The following is a 21,565-nucleotide window of genomic DNA, read 5'->3' as shown; positions in this document are numbered from 1 at the left end:
GATAGACAGCGGACAACTGATGAAAACTCGTTCTTTGTGTTACATGTCCTGTTTTCCGTTTTTTTACAAAGTTGGTGACCCATATATTCATATTTCTACATATATGCAAATATGTATATATATATATATATGCATATATATATATATAGACATATATATATATATATATATGTTAATTCTCTAAATGAAGTATTAACAGTAACTGCACGATAAAGTGTAGTATATTGCCACTTAAGTGTGGCTGACCCCTAGGGGTGGATGTTACTGTTGCTTTTAGCCCCAGGAGGACATCTCCTCCAGCTGGCTTATCGACACACGACTGTGTCCTGTTTGCCAAGGGAGTTATCCCTCTCACCGCGACCAGCAGCACGAACGTATCCGGATTTCAGGGTTATTTCCCTTCGTCGGCGTTCGACAGCTGATGACCTTGGTGAGAGAGACAAATCTGGCAAATCTTATATCTTCTTTTCCAGTGACATTCTTCACTGATATTGAAAAGGTGAAAACAAGCAATGTTAATTCTCTAAATGAAGTATTAACAGTAACTGCACGATAAAGTGTAGTATATTGCCACTTAAGTGTGGCTGACCCCTAGGGGTGGATGTTACTGTTGCTTTTAGCCCCAGGAGGACATCTCCTCCAGCTGGCTTATCGACACACGACTGTGTCCTGTTTGCCAAGGGAGTTATCCCTCTCACCGCGACCAGCAGCACGAACGTATCCGGATTTCAGGGTTATTTCCCTTCGTCGGCGTTCGACAGCTGATGACCTTGGTGAGAGAGACAAATCTGGCAAATCTTATATCTTCTTTTCCAGTGACATTCTTCACTGATATTGAAAAGGTGAAAACAAGCAATGTTAATTCTCTAAATGAAGTATTAACAGTAACTGCACGATAAAGTGTAGTATATTGCCACTTAAGTGTGGCTGACCCCTAGGGGTGGATGTTACTGTTGCTTTTAGCCCCAGGAGGACATCTCCTCCAGCTGGCTTATCGACACACGACTGTGTCCTGTTTGCCAAGGGAGTTATCCCTCTCACCGCGACCAGCAGCACGAACGTATCCGGATTTCAGGGTTATTCTTCTCGTGTGTCGATAAGCCAGCTGGAGGAGATGTCCTCCTGGGGCTAAAAGCAACAGTAACATCCACCCCTAGGGGTCAGCCACACTTAAGTGGCAATATACTACACTTTATCGTGCAGTTACTGTTAATACTTCATTTAGAGAATTAACATTGCTTGTTTTCACCTTTTCAATATCAGTGAAGAATGTCACTGGAAAAGAAGATATAAGATTTGCCAGATTTGTCTCTCTCACCAAGGTCATCAGCTGTCGAACGCCGACGAAGGGAAATAACCCTGAAATCCGGATACGTTCGTGCTGCTGGTCGCGGTGAGAGGGATAACTCCCTTGGCAAACAGGACACAGTCGTGTGTCGATAAGCCAGCTGGAGGAGATGTCCTCCTGGGGCTAAAAGCAACAGTAACATCCACCCCTAGGGGTCAGCCACACTTAAGTGGCAATATACTACACTTTATCGTGCAGTTACTGTTAATACTTCATTTAGAGAATTAACATTGCTTGTTTTCACCTTTTCAATATCAGTGAAGAATGTCACTGGAAAAGAAGATATAAGATTTGCCAGATTTGTCTCTCTCACCAAGGTCATCAGCTGTCGAACGCCGACGAAGGGAAATAACCCTGAAATCCGGATACGTTCGTGCTGCTGGTCGCGGTGAGAGGGATAACTCCCTTGGCAAACAGGACACAGTCGTGTGTCGATAAGCCAGCTGGAGGAGATGTCCTCCTGGGGCTAAAAGCAACAGTAACATCCACCCCTAGGGGTCAGCCACACTTAAGTGGCAATATACTACACTTTATCGTGCAGTTACTGTTAATACTTCATTTAGAGAATTAACATTGCTTGTTTTCACCTTTTCAATATCAGTGAAGAATGTCACTGGAAAAGAAGATATAAGATTTGCCAGATTTGTCTCTCTCACCAAGGTCATCAGCTGTCGAACGCCGACGAAGGGAAATAACCCTGAAATCCGGATACGTTCGTGCTGCTGGTCGCGGTGAGAGGGATAACTCCCTTGGCAAACAGGACACAGTCGTGTGTCGATAAGCCAGCTGGAGGAGATGTCCTCCTGGGGCTAAAAGCAACAGTAACATCCACCCCTAGGGGTCAGCCACACTTAAGTGGCAATATACTACACTTTACATATATATATATATATATATATATATATATATATATATAGAGAGAGAGAGAGAGAGAGAGGGTGGGAGAGAGTGTATAAAAGGGATATATGTATATATGTGTGTGTATTTAAATGAGGCTGAGTAAAAAGTAAGCAACATTTTGAAACATGAAATTCATCACAATATATTTGAACAATGCGGAAATTTTATTCATCAAAGTACCATTGCAATCAATACGTCTCTGCCAATGAGTTATAAGTTTGTTTACCCCGGTAACATAAAAACTTGGAGTTGTGGAGCTGATGAACTCTTTGAAAGTACTCCCAGCATCGGTTTAATTTTTGAACTCCTTGTCTCGCAGGAAAACCTCAAGGTGCTTGAAAAAGTGGTAGTCGGTAGGAGAAAAGTCTGGAGAATAAGCTGGGTGGGGAAAAACTTCGTAGCCAAAATCCCTCAACTTCTGAGGCGTCATTAGTGAAACGTGTGGTCGTGCATTGTGGTGAAGAATGATTGGCCCTCTTCTGTTGACCAGTCTTTTTGCCCCTGCATAAACTCTTCTCCAGCCGGCATGTTTATCAATGCTGTGCTGTTTTCTGTGGTTTTGGCACTCTTCCAAGAACTTGTACCAGTTTCAATACCATTTTCGACAATTTAGTTGGCGATTTATCCATGTTTTGCGTGTTCCTTTTCCACAAAATATAACAATATTTTCCCACTTCACACAAGGAGAGAAAACGTTAGCAAAAAACTTCCTCAAGCAGAAAAATAGCGTGTTTTACAAAAAGCACTAAACAAAAGCTCAATCACGTAACAATCCAACAGTGTAAACTCAACAAATTATCCACAAAACTCACGCCAAACCTTTCGAACAACACACAAACAACATTCGCGAACAAGTCTGATTCTTTATTGCTCACAAGGAGCCAACATAAAGGGACAGCACAAAGTGGGGACAAAAAAGTGGATGGAAAGGATGCATAAAATAATTAGATAAAAAATGACAAATGAAATGAAGCCATTCGGCCCTACCTCTGAGCGACTTCATTTAACCTATTAATACAACTTTTTAAACATTATTTATAACCAGTTAATTTTCACTTTTCTGAAAAATGTTTATGTTTAATATCTTAAGATAGCTTACCCACTCTGGTATTGTACTGGAGTCAATTTTCTTGACCCAGCACTCAACGTCCTCCTCATAATTCTTTAATGTCGGGATATGCTCTGGGTCTGCCGCCAAACAATGACAGTGCAAAGGTAACCCAGTACATTCTGCGATATTCACCTTTATTGTTCGGTCCCACGAGTCTATCTCAAAGTTTTTCGTTAGATCCATTGTATAATATGACATATTTTCCTCACAGGGCGGAGGTGGGGGAGTTTGGGTCTCTTGTGTGCTTGTGCTTATCTTATCTATATTAGGTGGGGCATGGAGAGGCTTGGTGCCTGCAGGGTGAGGGGGAAGAGTGGGATTGGGTGGGAGTTGAGTGGGAGTTGGGTGCGAGTTGGGTGGGTGTGGGATTGTGGTCAACATTTACAGGACGTGCTTTTTTCTTCTCTTCTTTCCCCTGCCATTTCCCATTCGTTCTTATCTTTGCTCACCTCTTCTTCCTCGGCGCTAGTACTGGTTTTCGCCGGCGGTAGAGGCGCGGTTTTCTTCCTGCACTCAGGCTTTTCTGGAGGATTTACAGGCGACGGAGGACAGTCCGTTCTAATGTGGCCTTTCAGGCCACAGTTGTAGCATCGCGGGTCGTGCCCTGCACTCTGACCCGAGTGTCACCTCTTCGACCGTGATGGTCTCAACTGTGTTTCAAGGTCCTTCGGAACAGATCATATGAGCCGTTCTGGTGGCCTGTAGGACCACCATCGTCTCTTCCGTGCCCAGCAATGAGGCAGCTACTAGCCAGGCTACATCAATTTCTGGGAGGTATATCTTCTACCCTAACCCTGGGTTGGTGTCTGCAAGGGAAGGGTGGGAGTCGGGTGGGTGTGGAATGGGAGTTATCGTTCGTAGCTTGTACCTTTTTTCTCCTCTTTCTACTCTTCTTTCCTGCAGTTTCCCACCTGTCTTTGGTTTTATTTTCTCCATCTTCCTCTGTACTGATCTCTCTTTCGCTGGTTCTTGCCGTTGGTGGAGGTGCAGTTTCTTTTACGATCATGGGTGCCTCTTGTGACTTTACAGGCGGTGGAGGACATTCTACTCTAATATCGCCTTTTTGGGCCAAATTTGTACCAACGAGGGATCCTGCCCTCCACTCTAGATCTGAGTATTACATCGTCGACCGTTATGGTCTCCGAAATATTTTCTAGGTCCTCCGGGGTGGCCTGAATTATCATATTCAAGCTCTGCACCTGCCAATTTTTATGTGCAGTGCTGGTGGCTTTTCCTCCATGCCTAGTAGTATAGCAGTTACTTTTGGCCACGGCCGCTAAATTCCTTTTAACCTTCTTTTTTGTGTATCTCAAAAATTGCTTGCAGCAATTCTTCCTCAACATACGTACATATGCACCTGGACATAAGTACACATGCGTGTGTGTACCCAGACACACACGCAGATACAAACACAAATAGTTATACATATACACATGCACATGCACGCAGAGGGAAAGAATAGGCACACATATACACAGAGGCACACAGAGAGGCACAAAACACTCACATATATATTGACGTAGAGTGTACGTCAATATGCAGACTTCTAAAACATACATATATGTATATATGTGTACGTTTGTCCCAGTGCGTATATGTGCGCGCGCGCGCTACTTGGGTTTTTGCTGGTTTGTTTACATCTTCATTACTTAGCCTTCCGGTCAAAGAGACCGATAGAATATGTACTAGGCTTTAAAAAAATGATATGTACTTGGGGTCGATTTCTTTGGCTAAAACCTCCAAGGCGATACCCAAGCCTGGCCGCTGTCCAATGACTGAAACAAGCAAAAAATTAAGAGATTTATCTATCTATCTATCTATCTATCTATCTCTATGGACGGACGGTAGACGTGTCGGCTCCGTAAGTTTTGCCTTTTTCATGTTTTAAAAAGTTTGTTTGTAAAGTTTATTTTATATACAAAGTTGTATAACAACTTGTAGACTCTCTGGTGCAAGTTTTTTGCGACGGAAATCTGCCCTGTGTGGCACATTTCCAGGATATAAAAACCAATTTCGGCTTTCTAGACATTTTTTTTTTGAGACGATGGCGTCTTGTAGCCATGAAAATTTTTGTGAAACGAACGCTGCAGTCTGCAGTGTTTCGTTCGAAAAAGAATTTCCTAGTCTTCCTTCCTCACAGTTAAAGGAGAGAATGGAGAAAAAGAAAGACTCTGCTGCTACAGCAGTCTTGCCTGCCAACGTAACCAGTGACAACAACAACAGCAACAACAACAACAGCAGCAGCAGCAGCAGCAGCAGCAGCAACAACAAGGACACAAATGTCCTTGCTAACAAAACCACTGTCCTCACCACTGATACCACCACTACCGCCACCACCACCACCACAACGAACTTTGCCGAGGCTTTGAAGCCTAGGAAAAGAATTTTGAATATATCGAAAGAGAAATTACTTGCATGCAAAAGCATGCTAAGTAAAAAGGACGTTACAGTCCATCTTCAAACGCCCGTGGACTTTAAGATAAACATCGAAAAAAAAACTATCATCTACAGAACCATTAATTTAAAGACAAAGACAGTGGAAAAATTCACCCAAGAAAATGTTGAGAGATGCTTAAAGCCGATTTGGTCTTACAAGACTTACATAACGAGAGGTTTGAAATTCGGAACGATAGAAGTAAGACTAGACAGCGAGCAGCGAGCGAAGGACCTCTCCACTAAGTCATTACAGCATGAGAACCTGCTCATGATCCCTACGTACCTTGGTCGTAGGGTTACGAAAATAAAAATTTCGAATGTGCCTCCTGAAATTGAGGAAGAATGGCTAGTATCTGCCATATGTCTAGGCATAGAGGAGGAGATAAACATACTAGAAGCATCTGCCGTTTGCAATCAAAACTGGATTGGCCAGGAATTTCAACTCCTGGTACAAATTGATCCAGCAAACTGGGAAAAAATTCCACATAGAATCCAATTAACTGAGGATTCAATTTTTCATGTTTTCGTCGAAGGCAGAAGGCCAGTTTGCTACGTTTGTAGTAGCAAAACTCACCTTCAAAAAACATGCCCAGTAGCCCAGAAGAAAAGGCAACAACAACGGCAACAATACAAAGAAAAACAACAACAACAACAACAACAACAACAACCACAAGAAAAGCACAAGAAAAAACAGCATTACTGCCTACACCGCCATATGCACAACTGGTCAAGCAGTTGTACAACGAAATGGAAAAACGCCAGCAGCCAGCAACACAGCCGAACCAAACAAAAACACCACCAGTACCACCAAGAACAGAATCAGCACCATCACCACCACCAACACCAACAACAACAACCCCACAAGAAGGGAACACGAAAAAGACTCCCACCCCACCCCCAAAAACCAAAACACCACATCCCAACTGTCACGAAACAGCACCAACACCACCAACAACAAAATCAACCCACACAAAAATAGACCCCAACACCCTTCCCCTCCCACCCTCCGATTCCTCCGACATGTCAGATGAAGATGACACAGAGGCTTGGCAAGTGGCCACGGGGGGAAGAAGAAAAAGGGGGAAAAAAAGAACGGAAAAACAAACAAACAAAGCGGGGAGGTTTACCAGCCCCGAAACCAACACATCCACAGAAAACAAAAACACCAACACAAACACACCAACACAGAACCCCACAACAAGTTTGACAGCGATAAACACAAACAATCTAGACCTAATGAAATTCATTAGGTCAAACACTAACATAACAGATAATGACACGAAAACAAGCAATCACCCACGCACAACACCACCACAACACATCAAAATCATACATGTAACACGGAGCACATACAATACACTGAAATCTCTCTACCCGGATACAGTAGGGAGATTCCAAAAATATTCATCAAAAAAACTATACAAAAACCTTCTGAGAGAAGGTTGTGAGGCCAAGAGCCAAGAACTTTCGGACAGTAAGTAACTCTCTCTCTCTCTCTCCTTTCGTGTGTAAAACACAAATTTTGATAGAATCATGGTGAAGATTGGCTGTGTAAATGTGCGTGGCTTGGGGTCGCCTTGGAAACAAGGGTACCTCTTAAATGACATCAAGTCACACAATTTGGATATCATAGCCATTAGTGAGACCAGACTCCATGAACCGCGGGCCCTAAAGTTCATGTTTGGCGGACAGTTTAACATTTATTTTTCTCCGTCTGCCGAGGATGGGCGGTAGTGGCACGGCGGTTCTTTTTCGCAAGTAAAGACGATATTTACGGACCCGGAGGGTAGACTGGTTGTCCTAGATGTGGACGGCAGCGATGGAGGCGCTTTTCGGTTGCTGGCAGTTTATGTGCCTCCTTTAACAGGTCGGTCAGACTTCTTTCGACGTCTAGAAGTATTCCTGGGAACGTCTCGTCCCTTACTTTTAGTGGGGGGTTGGAATGCTACCTTGGACACGCATCTAGACTACGTGGGGAGTGACAAAACTAGAAGGGGATGCAAAGGCCTCATAGACCTGCTCAGACGCTTCCAGTTGTCTGACAGGTACCGACTCGACCACCCAAATGTGCCAACGTGGACTTGGAGCAACCGCATTGGGTCGTCGAGATCGTATCTAGATAGGATAGTGTGTAGGACAAGAGATAGAGATAGTTTAGGATGTCCACAGTTCCACATAGTCAGCTACACGGATCACAAACTTGTGACGTGTACGCTAGACTTAGATAAGGCACATAGGCAGGGTCCCGGTTACTGGAAACTAAACGCGTCTTTCCCGTCGAGACAGGTTTTCAGAGACCGGATTAGCACGTTAGTAAAGAGGGCTTTGACGGGAGCCATCGTCAACAACAAATGGTGGTTTGCCCTCAAGAGAGCAGTAAGGGCGGAAGCAATAAGGTATAGCAGGGCACTAGCTGTAGAGAGGAACAGATTAGAGGGGGAGCTAGTGATAAAGTTAGAAGAGGCATTGCGAAGTGGCATCGCATCCGACGTTTTAGCGGCGAGGTTGGCCCTCGACCAACACTTCAATGCTAAACACGAAGGGTGTGCTGTCAGGGCAAGGATGCGTGCTCTGAGGAATAAAGGTGTTGGAGCCGCACGAGAGGCCCGGGTGGCGGAGGCGCAGCGGGGTAACAGAGCCACCATCCGGTCTCTGGTAGACGAACAGGGGCGCGAATTGCTCGAGCCGAGCAAGATGTGCGAGGCGTTTCAGCGGCATTTTGCCCGACTGTTCGGGAGGAGTGGCGAGCGAGAAGGTAGGGTGGACTTTAGTGCCTACCTGCACAGCTTGCCACGACTCTCGGCAAGAGAGGAGAAGGGGTCATCACGGCGGAGGAGGTGAGGGACGCGATGGCGGGTTGCTCGACGGACAAATCTCCGGGTTTGGATGGTCTGCCCTACGAGCTTTACAACTGTATGCCAGACTTGTTTGGAGACGTCTTGGCGGCCGTGTACTGCAACTGGCAGCAGAACGGGAGCATTCCCGGTTTTGTGAGCCGAGGAGCGGTAACGCTGCTGAAGAAAGATCTAAACAAGGGGGACGCCATAGATAACTTTAGGCCCATCACTCTGCTCAATGCAGACATGAAAATTTTGGCCAAGGTGTTAGCCAAGCGGTTGGCGCTTGTCATCGAGAAACTGGTCGGCACGGAGCAGACGTGCGCCGTGCCGAGCCGGAGCATCCATGACAACCTCCATCTGATGCGCTACATCATAGAGAGGGTAGTTAAGGAACCTGGCATGGGTGGGGCCCTGATCAATTTGGATCAATCCAAAGCTTTCGATAGGGTAGACCATCGATACTTGGAGGCCGTCCTCGAAGCGGCCGGCTTCGGTCCCGTTTTCCGCGGCTGGATGGCTGCCTTGTACACAGGCATCCGTTCGGTTGTTCGCGTCAATGGACGTCTATCGGGACCCTTCGACATTGCACGTTCGGTTCGTCAGGGATGCCCCCTGTCGCCGCTCCTGTACGTATTGACTCTCGAGCCACTACTGCGGAAGCTGGCGACGCTGAGGGGCATCCCGCGAGAACTGGGGTGCGGGACGAGCGTGTCGGCATACGCGGACGACGTCACCGTCATAGCGTCTAGCCACGAGCACATCGAGCTTGTCGGTGAGACGCTGAAAGACTACGAAGCGGTGACGGGAGCGAAAATCAACCGGGATAAGTCGGTGGGTTTGCTGCTCGGCACCTGGAGAAGCAAGCCCATACCGTCCGGCAGCGCCTCAGTAGTGGGACGCTGGACGGACGGTCCGGTCAAGTTGCTCGGAGTCTGGTTCGGTCCGGACCTGCAAATGGAGAAGAACTGGGACGAGATAACGAGTAGGGTGGCCACTCTCTGCCGGCAATGGTCCGAGAGGAAGCTGTCCCTAAAAGGTCGGGCGGAGGTGGCGAACGCGTACATCGCGTCCGTCATCGAATACCGCCTGACCGTCGTGCCTTGTCCCGATCGCGCCATCACCGAAATGGAGCGCATCCTCTTCCGCTTTTTGTGGAAAGGAAGCGTTCCGATGGTGAGGCGATCCATTTGTTGCCAACACCCGCTGAAAGGAGGGCTGGGCATGCCGTGGTTGATGATGCGCAGACATGCGCTGAGACTGCGACATCTCCGGCTCTACGTAGACGACGGTGAGCAGGTGTGGTCGTCGTTTGTGCGACGCGCTTTCCCGCAGCTCGTCTCCATGACCGAGCTGCAGTCGTGGATCAAAAAGAGACCGAGGAATGGCGAATGGCACCGTGAGTGTCGCGTTGCTCTGCAACAACTTTGCCGTCCCGGGTCGACTTTGAGCGGCTGCATCACAACGAAGTCATTCTATAGGGGATTAGTGGAGGGCAGGTACGACGACGATCTCGGGGCGAACCTGGGCGTCGACGAGGAATACCTGACCCGCCTGTTCAGGACGACTTTCGGGCCAGGACCTATGGACAACTTCCAGAGATCCCTGGCCTGGCAGTGTTACCGAGAGGCGCTACCCGTTCGGGATAAGCTCTATAGACACGGCTCGCGAAATGCGGGGCCGACCTGCCCGAGATGCGGTCAGAGCGATGAAACCGTTCTGCACGCACCCCTGCAGTGTCCAACCATTTCGGAGCTGTGGGCTTATGTCGAACGACTGCTGTCGCGTGTGGGACGAGTCGGTTTATCAACCGAGTCTATCGTCAATATCGTCATGCCTCCTTCCTTTAAACGGGAAGGAAGAGCTGTATTTATCGTACTTGTGGCTATGGCGAAAGAATGCATCTGGTGGACGCGTCTGAAAGGATTAGAGACAAATACTTTCCTCTCTGGTCAATCTCTCATCAACTTTTTCAAGTATCACTTGAAAAGGAAGGTGAGAGTAGAGAGGCAAGTATTGTCTAGCAAATGTTTCGAAAAAAGATGGATACATGTAGCAAGAATGGCACGTATAAATGACGAAGCCACCTTGACCATGATTCTATAAAATGTTTAAAAATTTTGTAAACAGAGAGTTACTTACGTTTCTTACATAAATAAAAGAAATTTTATTTAACAAACTGTGACACTAAGGACCGAGGTTACCGTGGTCTTTTCGTAGGTTTTTCTTTCCACGGATAACCTCCCCATTTATTGGGAATTTTTTGTATTATTTCGTATTTTTTGTAAATACCCCAAACGTTTTGCGATGTTTTTTTTTCATCGTTGTCCCTATTTTTTTTTCTGCTTTGTTTTCGCCCCCCTCGAAAAGAAAAAACTCTACATTTGTATTTTGTCCCCTCTGTGTTGAGCCCTGTGTGGCTAATAAAGAAACCTATCTATCTATCTATCTATCTATCTATCTATCTATCTATCTATCTATCTATCTATCTATCTATCTATTTGTCTGTTTGTTTGTCTGTTTGTTTGTCTGTCTGTTTGTCTGTCCGTTTGTCTGTCTGTTTGTCTATCTGTCTGTCTATATCTAGTATGTTGGAGCAACGGAAGACCCATTAAAGACCTGGTTAAATAACCACAGATCCTGGTGTGGCGTATCATTATATCATTAACCAGCTATATTCGGCAATTAAAAGAGGAAGGAACTCCACACAAAATTAACTGGAAGCTTGCACCATACCTAGCGGAAGCAGACGGTGAAAATTTTGCTTAATCGAGAGGATAATGATCCTAAAACGTTTGCATGATCCGCGTGCCGTCAAGAATTTAAATGTGAAATCTTTAGCCTCAATCCACATGATAGAAAATTCATTTTAGAAACGTGGTTTCCGGCTGCGGACAAGAGAATGGAAATAACGTACGCAGACACGGCTGACCAACTTTGGCCATACCTGGAATCATACAAGGGGAGGCAACTCTTCTTGCCCCCTGAGAAAGCACTCTCTATACGATCCTGAAGGGCCGTACCCTTCCCTGCCGCCGTTAAGTAGATTACTTAAACTTCGGCTACTATGACTAGACTTGGGATGAATATCGGAGTGGTTTCCCGTTGTCTTCTCCAGGCAGGTGGAATTTGAACTCAGAACGCAGAGTGCTGGAAGATATACTGTAAAGCATCTCTGTCGACGCACTAGTGATTCTGCCACTCTCACATCAGTAGATTGAAGTGTCTTGCTCAAAACCGCAATGTGGCGCCGGGCTCGGGAATCGAACCCACGATGTAGCGATCGTGAATGCAATACCCTAATCACTAGGCCACACTTCACACACACACACACACACACACACACACACACACACACACACACACACACACACACACACACACACACACACACACACACACGATGTATGTATCTATGTGTATGTGGGTCTTTGTGTCTGCGAGTGTCACTCACCACCACTTGACAACCGATGTTAGTTTGTTTATGTTCCCATAATCTAGTGGTTCGGCAAAAGAGAAATAGAACAAGTACCAAACAAAAGAAGAAAACTAAGTATTGCGGTCGATTTATTCCACTAAGCCTTGCCTCAGCACGACCGCAGTCAAACGACTGAAACTAGTAGAATAATAAATAAAAAAGGCCTTTGGAAAATAAGTGTAGTTCTATTCACCGGATATGATAGTGCTCACTTGTACGTGTATGTCTACATGTACATTTATATATGTGTGAATATTTTCTGTGTATGTATGCGGTTTGCGAGCATGCGTGTGTTTATATGTGTATGTGTAAGTGATGAAAGTACTGTACAAATTAGGATAATTTACTTAGCCTTCATTATTGATCTCAAATTCTCACACTAACATAGAGCTGATCACCAGTTGAGTATAATCTGAGTTTTGCTTATGGCATGAATGTTTCTCTTGAAAATATCTGTAGTTTATTTCTTCCGATGAAGAGCAAAGTGTATCAGTCGTGATTCGACGGTGCAAATATATATCTTGCGACAACTAAATGTAGGGTTGAGGAAGGAACGTGTAGGGGTTAGTGGGAATGCTGAGTGTAGTCAAAGATGTAAAAGGGGACGCGAATGGGTGTTGCAAGATGTTGAGGTTAACTGAAAATTGAAAAAAAGTTTTTGTTGGGGCGAAAAATATAAACATATAAACACAGAACATAGAGAGACAAAAATGACGAGAGGAGAGAACGGACATATTAAAAGTGTTACACTAAGTATATACCACCCTTCTTATGATAATTACCTCACGAAAGCACGCGCGTCGTAACTCTGTATTCATACGCCGATGTTCATACACACTGAAACACAGTGAAACGTGTAGAAAGACAACACGACTACACATAAAGCATTCAAGATGCATAGATACATCAACACACACACACACATGTACATTTATGACCATAAACAGACAACAACTGAAAAAAAATTGAAATACGGACTGTTTATTGTAGTATTGCATTATGTGAAAAAAAACAAAAAAACAGAGTAATGTCTTTGTTTAAGATGTACTGTGTTTCTTTAGTAATCCGTATCGTTTAGACATTTAGTGAAATAAGTACATTTTAGTAAGAAGTAACCTGTAGAAAAATATCTTTCTTTAGCTTATCGAGTTGGCAGAATCGTTAGAGCGTTGGGAAAAAAAACTCAGTGTTAAAATGTTATGGTTTGTAAGACTGCCCATTAAAACTGTGAGTTGGTAAAACCGTCAGCACATTGGACAAGATGTTTAGCGGCATTTGTTCCGGTCTTATGTTCTGAGTTCAAATCTCATCTGGGTCAACTTTGCCTTTCATTCTTTCGGGGTCGATAAAATAAAGTACCGGGGTTCGACTACATCCCTCTTTTCAATATTGTTGGCCTTGTACTTATACCAGAAATCATTATTTTAGTTTTTTTTTCTTCGTTAATAATTTTCTACTTTACCACATAATTATAACTTTCCTTTAAAAAATTCTTCATAATTAAACAAATCCTGGAAACATATTATTCATCTTGATATTGTTCGATATATAAATCATCATATATTCATTCTGAAATCTCTCTGTAATGCGCAGATGGTTTGTTCCCATCGACTTCCTAAGACCATTTTCAGAGCATAGTGACAGAAGGAAACAGAAGTACGTAGAACGTCAGAGAATGGAAGTGTGCGTAGTTTTGAAAATTGGTTAAACAACTCTTGGGAGCAGAGTCATTTTTTCTAATAAAGGTATATTTTTGAATGATATTCACATATCCAACGAAAATAACAAAATCAAGAGCGAGCATTGATAGCAGACATTGTTGTTTCTAAAAAAAATTCTTTTATACGTACATACGTACATGGTGGTGGTTGTCTACTCCTTCCACAGAGTTTGACAACCTCTTGTACCTACACCTTAGCCCTTTCATGGCGTCTGATGTGGATTTTTAAACCAGACAATGTTTTGAAAAAACACCCGCACAGATTGCACCTCTGATTTGAACTACCAATACCTGCAGGTAAGTTCTGCTCATTGTGGATCTTAACATGTCTTTTAAGACCCCCACTGGATTTGCAAGCCTTCTGGCATACACCACATTCAAACGTGTGAATACATTCAAATGTATGAACATACGTACATACATTCATTCATTCATACATACATACATACATACATGCATACATCTCTCTCTCTCTCTCTCTCTCTCTCTCTCTATATATATATATATATAATACAAATAATATATGAGTATATGCATATATACGTACATGTATGTACATACCTACATTTACATGTATATATAGATGCATATCTGGGTACAGGACGTCACAAGAAAACGTGGACAAAATGAAAAACAGAGCATAAACAGAGTACAGAAAACACCCAGGCCACATAGAGAACATTTCCTTCATCAGCTGCCACCATTCTAAAACTAAGCGTTTCGAAGAGTTAGGACAGGACGCATTGTTAGAATGGCTCTTCCTGTGGAAACAAATTAAATTTGTAGTGCGGAGGAATATCGTGGCGAACAGAAAACATGACAGGAAAACGAACAGTGAAAATAAACAAGAAGGGCTAGTAGGACCAGACGTGAAATATATATATAAGCAATATTAAATCTCTGAACGAGATATAAACAGTAGCAACACGACATCGTGAAGTATATTTGTCACCTAAATGTGGATGACCCATAAGGGACGTGTATATATATATATTATTAGCCTTAGGAGAGCCTCTCATTACACTCTTGATGCATAAAAGCACACCTAGATCGTAGCAGACAGAATTTGTCTGTCATGGGCGTCGTAATTCCCATATTACGTGCCTTCAACCTATTGGACCTCTTCAGTGAGAACCACCGATCACCGCATGCCAGTGGAATCTCGCTGCTACGATATATAAAACATCAGCATCTTTTTAGACGTTGATGTCGAAAATAGCCAGTAGGCTTATCAAAAATTAATTATTAGTGACAGAAGCAGTATTAATACCAAAAGGTAAACATTATATCTATAAAAGAACACACGTTACAAGACAGTCACGTTAAGTTGGCTATAATACTTCCGTCGCTAATAATTAATATATAAATCATACACATACACATACATATACATACATGCATATATACATATATATATATACACATACATATATAATATATATAATATATATATATATATATATATATATATATATATATATATATATATATATAAATATATATTAGCATCAATGTGTTAGTTCTAAAACTGGTTGCCTTACTCATAGCTTAGGAAACTAACAAAATAACAAATAAAAGAAATCATGGTGGGATTTCAGATGTAAAGGCTACTCTCTAACCGTTGTACTTTTTCTGTGTTGTTGCTTTCGTGACATAAAATTTCCTAATCATGCTTCCTTCCAAAGATTTTACTGGACTGGAATACCTTCCCCACTGAATTCCTTGCTTGAAGGCTTCGAATACTGTAATAATTTCTCCTGTCTTTGTTTCGTTTTTCCTCCCTGTATTTTTTTTTCTCTCTCAGGCACTGCTCAATTCTGTAATAGACGTGCCTGCCTTTCTTTTTGTACCTCTTTCTCCCTTTTCTCGATCTTTTCTCTCTCTATCCCTCCAAAACGCTCTGTGGCGTGATTGTATCGGTTTCTTTCCTTTTCTCTCTCTCTGTCATTCTTTCTATCAGTTCCACGCGCTGGCTCAACGAATAATTTTAATGATTGAATAAAGCGTTTATAATTACTATCAAAGAACTAAATAAGCAACAATAAAGTAATAAAATATGCTTTTGTTTTTACAACACAAACGAAAAAGCCCATGTAAACTGTTTAACACCTTAAAACTGATATTTCAACATGAAATACCTTACACATAGCTTGGAAAACAAAGATCATCAAATAAAACATAATATAATGGGATATATATATATATATATATATATATATATATATATATACACACACACACACACACACACACACACACACACACACACACACACATATATATATATACATACCTATACATATATATATATGATATTTATTTGTACATAAATATGTGAATATATATATATATACAAATACATATATATATATAGACACACATACATACATATTTATATAAATATAAATATAAATATATATATATATATATATATATATATATATATATATATATATATGTATATATGTATGCATATATAATCTTGTGCTGGAGTAAATGCATATTTCTAAATAATCTCCAACATTTATACAAGCTCTTCATCATTCTCACACAACTTACATACCAAGACACATACACACGTGCGGGCGTGAACATAACACACACCACATACACACACGCCAGCACACCACACACATACACACACACAGAATCTCACATACACGTACCACACACACATACGCACATGTCTACGCAACCAACACCCACATGCATGCACAAATATCTACAGTCGACCCTACGTAGACAGATGAATATATAGACATATAGTCAACTATCCATACATTTTATACAACACCTTGTCAAAGAGACAAACACAGTCACACATAAACACATACACAGACATATATACGCACACACACACGCACAGACTCTCATTGGCACCCATATACATATACAGTCGTAAATGCACACATGCCATCCTGTATAACTGCAACAAGAACACCGATAGGTATATAGTAAGTTAATAATATCTCAATAATAATGTAATTTAGCCAATTCTCCCGAAAGCCAATGGAACATTAATCGCGACTCAAAGAATTTAATGGAGCACGCCATTTGCAGGACGCATCCATAAATGCTAAGTTATTCTTCTTCCCATTTCGTAGACCTTCTATCGTGTTCTGGTTCCTTGTTCTTTCAGAAATCCAACTAGTAAATCTCCCTCCATCTTCACACTTTCATCAGATCTAAACAAATTGCGTTGGTTCGAGAAAAAAACAACAAAAAAAAACGAAAAAACCCAAACGGAGTACTTTGTTGCTATCAACGAAGAACTTCTAATGTCTTCTTCCTCCCCTCTTCTTCTTCCTCCTTCTCCTTCTCTTCCTTCTCCTCCTCCTCTTCTTCCCTTCCTCTTCTACCTTCCATCCCCTTCTACTTCCCCTCTTTCTCTTCTTCCCTTCCTCTTCTACCTTCCATCCCCTTCTACTTCCCCTCTTTCTCTTCTTCCTCCCCTCTTCTTCTTCCTCCACCTTCCACTTCCTCCACTACCCCTCCTCTTCCTTTTCCTCGTCCTCCCCTCCTACACCCTCCTCCTTCGTCATCATCGTCATCATCATCGTTACCACCACCACCACCACTTCGTCGTCCTCTTCTTCCCTCCTCGTTCTCCTTCTCCTCGTCCACCGCGTCTTCTTCTCCCTCCTCGTCCTCTTCCTCCTCTCTCTGTCTTGCACACGATAAATATATTCTTACAAAGCATAGAATGGTGTTTCCTGTTGACATTTCTTTCAAAAATTTCCAGTGTTTTGGTCTTTCAATATCCCAAAAGTATTTCATTCGCACGTTTCTACACAATCCTTGAGAAACTTAACGTCATTGGTATTAATGTGACTGTTGTTAAGCATAAAGTGTTAAATAGAGAGGCAAGCTGGAAGATAATACATAAATATATAGTTAGGTAGTTGTATACATACATGCATACAAATATACATACATACATATATACATATATACATATGTATGTATATATATATATATATATATATATATATATATATATATATATATATATATATATATATATATATATATATATAGATGGATGGATGGATGGATGGATGGATGGATGGATGGACATAGATGAATAGATGGTTGCACTGGTGGATATAGAGAAAGAAGGGTGGATGAACATATAAATAGATAGACGAATTAAATAACGGCTAGATAGATAGACAGGTAGATGTTTAGATAGATCGATTGATTAAAAAGATGGTGGAATGGATAAAAAGATGATAGATAGATAAATAAACTAACAGACAGATAGTTAGATAGATGGAACGGTGGCTGGATGTGGATGGATGGATGGATGGATGGATGGATGGATGGATGGATGGATAAGTGAGTAGATGGATGGGTAGATGGATAGACCTTCATGGATAGCTAGAGAGATTGATAGATGGTTTGATTGATAGACTGACAGAAAGACAGACAGACAGACAGATCGGTAGGTACAAAGATAGATTGGGAGATAGATAGGTATATAGACGGCTGGATGGATGGATAAACGTGGAGATAGGCAAACAGATATATAGATAGATGGGTAGATAGATATAAAGATAGATAAATAGATAGGTAGGTATGTATGTATGGAATGGCCAGAAGAAATTAAGAAACACACACACACATATATAGAGTGAGAATGATATATATATATATATATATATATATATATATATATATATACATACATACATACATATATATATATATATATATATATATATATATATATATATATATATATATATATATATATATATATATATATAAATAGATAGATATGCGAGGAAACACAACCAACAGAAGAAAATCACCTTTTCTTCTGTTGGTTGTTTCCTCTCATTCGGTACTAAAAAATATGTGTTTATTTTGAGAAGTCCAGTGTGTGGCGTTATTATTCTGTAATAATGCCCCTTATATAAATATAAATAGATAGATAGATTGATAGATAGATAGATAGATAGATAGATAGATAGATAGATAGATAGATAGATAGATAGATGACAAAAGAAAAATGTCTTGCTTTTAACAGTCTTAATTGTAGGAAAGAAGAAAGTAGAAAGTGAATGAGAATGGGATCAGGTTTTTACTTGTTCCGAGATTAGATTTATTAAGCATTATCAACGTATATTTAGCATTACATGTTGTGCCAAAGAGTGAATTTATACATTGGCAACATCGATTCTACTTCACATTCGAGAATATATCAAATGAAGCCAGCATTTGCAAGTCAAACAACCACTCTACTTTCTATCACACTGCAATCCAAAATGTCAGATGAAATGTATCTTTGCAACACACCAGAAAGCAGGTCGACTTCGTTATGTCTAAAGTACACAAATTGCCTGACAGTTTATAGACTAACAACAATTAGCTTAACACGTCGAATTTTACTTTATTCGATTATGTGGTCCTAGATATAGTATAGCTGAAAATAATGTGGTAGTGTCATGGTTGGACCACCTTTGATCACGGGTCTTCTCGATCAGGGTTGGTATTGATTTAAACAGCAACAACGAGTGGAAGTGCTATGTATGTATGTATGTATGTATGTATGTATGTATGTATGTATGTATGTATGTATGTATGCATGTATGTGGGATTGTCACGATCAGCGCCAGGTTTGTAGAGTTTATTGCTATATAATGTATTTTAGTGTACTATGCCAATTATATTATATTGTTCACACACACACACACACACACACACACACACACACACACACACACACACACACACACACACACACGCGCGCGCGCGTATATATATAAATTTATCATAAAAGCAGAAAAGCATAAATTTCATATATTTTTCATACAGCTGTTTCATTAACATAACATCTACTAAGTATATAATTACTTAATTATAATACATAGTAAATAATTGAATTAAATTAAATTGAATTTAAAGCTGTGTCCGCCCAAATCATTAGCAATATTGTGTTATGTTAATCAGGAAACCTTTAATTGATCCTTTAATTACTGTGAATATATGCCTTGTTAATACATCAATTCTCTATTTGGATACATACATACATACATACATACATACATACATACATACGTGTGTGTGTGTGTGCATGTTGTGTGTATTTATGTGTTCTTGTAAGTGTGTGTATGTGTGTTTCTTTAGGAACAGAGCTAAGACTATGTATGTACCAGGAAAAATATCAAGCTGGAAAGAAAGTCTTATGCATTTCAAGATGGGAAAGAAACAAAGTGGTCGAGATTGATATATTTAACCACAATAATGTTTCCTCTCATTATTGATAACATAAGACCATTTGTTTGGCAAATTGTTGATCCCATGAGTGTAAAATTTTTCAAGTTTCGAAGCAAAGAATCGCTCAGTATCATTTTTAACCTCTTTACTATAAATAGACTATTTTCCTGTTAAATAACGTTGCAATGATCTTAAAAGATGATAACCAGATGGAGCAAGGTTAGGAAAATTAGAAAGATGACGAGGAAATTCCATAGATAGAGCCATAATCTTTTCCTGGGTGACTTCGCCAATATATTATCTTGTATTATCGTGTAGGAGCATCACCCATTACGATTAACCAATGATGGGTGCTTTTTCTGTCAATTTTTTGTGCAATGTTTCTAATTGAGGAAAATACTTTGCATCAACTGTTTTATTTTGGTTTAACATTTCACGATAGATGACACTCTTTATATCTCGCCAAACACAGAGCATAACTTTTTTCATTAAGTGCTAATCATTGTTGTTTTTGTTGGATATGATTATTGAGAAACCACTTTTCATCATTTGTGGTGATTCTACCCAGGTAAGGTTTGGTAGTCCTCTACTTTTCAATGACGAACAGAGAGCAACTCCTTGATTGAGCTAAGAAGCACTCAGAGAATGAGGGATCCACTGACCAAATTTAGACATTTTCCTAGTTCATGAAGGTGTTTTATGATCAAAGTGTGACTTGAATTGAACTATTTCACTAATTTTCGTGCTGTTTGCTTTGGATTTTCCTCAACTACAGTTTTCAGAAGATCAATATCGACAGAGTTCGGTCGTTCAGATCGATGGGAATTTACAAGAGAATAGTTTCCCAAACGAAACTGGTCACACCATCGTTGCCATGTTCGGACACTTAAAGCTTCATTTCCATACTTCATTCCCATAGAAAGAACGAATATTTCTTGCCACTTCCGTTGCAGAAGATCTCCTTTTGAATTCATTGGAGTATCTGATATGGGTCTGATCTAAACTCATTTTAAAAGAGTAACATCAATAAGAATTTAACCACTACGGTATAAAGTTAACTTGAAAGAAAGAAACTGTTGTGTCGACGCCCCCAGGCGAAGAAGTAGGATCTCCCAAGACATATAAATAGAGGTAGTCTGGCCGTGGTAGGGGTGTTGAGTAGCAGTCGAGTAACAGTTGTGTAGCGGTTGAGTAGAGATCATCTGAAGGTGCTAGATAGCAGTAGCTTGAGACATAACAGAAACAAAACACACATTAGAATGCAAAAATTTACTGTTTATTTTACCGTAAATATTGAAAAAAAAAATACTTACATGAACATGTAGATATCGCGACAGGACTTTCTTTTCACCTTAATAGAATAAATGTATGGCATTGGCACATTCCTCCGTTCTACTTTTCGATTCTTCGTTTCTATGAAAAATTACTACCAATTTGAATGAAGTTGGTAGACACTAAATGGAAACTAAATACTGCAAAACATCCACTCCAGCGTCCTTCAGTCTCGGGTTAT

Source organism: Octopus bimaculoides, chromosome 4 (assembly GCF_046866305.1).
Source record: "Octopus bimaculoides isolate indiv1 chromosome 4, ASM4686630v1, whole genome shotgun sequence".
Taxonomy (NCBI): domain Eukaryota; kingdom Metazoa; phylum Mollusca; class Cephalopoda; order Octopoda; family Octopodidae; genus Octopus; species Octopus bimaculoides.
This window is presented reverse-complemented; position numbering follows the sequence as displayed.